This window comes from Ictidomys tridecemlineatus, chromosome 16 (genome assembly GCF_052094955.1).
Source record: "Ictidomys tridecemlineatus isolate mIctTri1 chromosome 16, mIctTri1.hap1, whole genome shotgun sequence".
Lineage (NCBI taxonomy): Eukaryota > Metazoa > Chordata > Mammalia > Rodentia > Sciuridae > Ictidomys > Ictidomys tridecemlineatus.
In genome coordinates, this window is record NC_135492.1 from 1,725,918 (window position 1) to 1,726,903 (window position 986).

Genomic DNA, 986 nt, shown 5'->3' on the forward strand with positions numbered 1-986 from the left:
AGGTTACAGACATGAGCCTTCTGTGTGATCCATCAAGGGCTTATACATCGTTCCTGCTCCTTTCCCAAAGAAATGAATCGTCTTTGTTTTATTTAGAGCCAGTAAGCATCATATTTACAAAAATTTTTGCACCCTACCATGTAAAGACAAAACGCTCTACTTGTTCTGTATCTCTCACCATTTTTATAGAGGAGGATGAGTGTGCCAAACCTGACCGAGGAGGCTGTGAGCAGCGCTGTCTCAACACTCTGGGCAGCTACCAGTGTGCCTGCGAGCCTGGCTACGAACTGGGGCCTGACCGGAGAAGCTGCGAGGGTAGGGCTGGATTGCCACAGTGCTGCCTGCCTGGAGACCCCTGCCCATCCCTTTCCTTCATGTATTCTCATTCTCTTGTCTCTCTCTTTCCTTCATGTTCACTTCACTCACAGTCAGGGCTGCTGTGAATCTTTGCCTGGATTCTTGTTAGAGATCAGTCCCTTTCTCCTTTGGTCACCAGGCCCATAATGGATGGATGGATGGATGGATGGATGGATAGATATAGATAGATACATACATACATATTGATTTCTATCTCTATCTAGATCTAGTTTTGTATCCATCCCTCCATGCATCCATCCATTGGTCTATTCATCATTGTTTTTATCTTTTTTTTTTAACATAGTCTATGAATGTCTCCCTTATTAAGATGACAAGCCAGAATCTGAACCATCTTTATATCTGTAACATCTAGCACAGTCAGAGCAAAGCATTTAGCATAAAGCTAAATGCACATTTTATGAATATATGATTTATTAAATCATCACTTGTCATGGTTTTCTGCATTTTCCCTTCAAGATCTAACGTGAGGTTTGCCATACAGTGTTTTGTTCCCATGGCTTAAGATCCCTTTCCTAAGAATTTAAAGCTTCCTCTTTTTCACCTTCCCTCCTCCACCCTCTTACAGACCTTTATTAACAGATGGAAGAAATTGACTGCTCTTCCTTCCT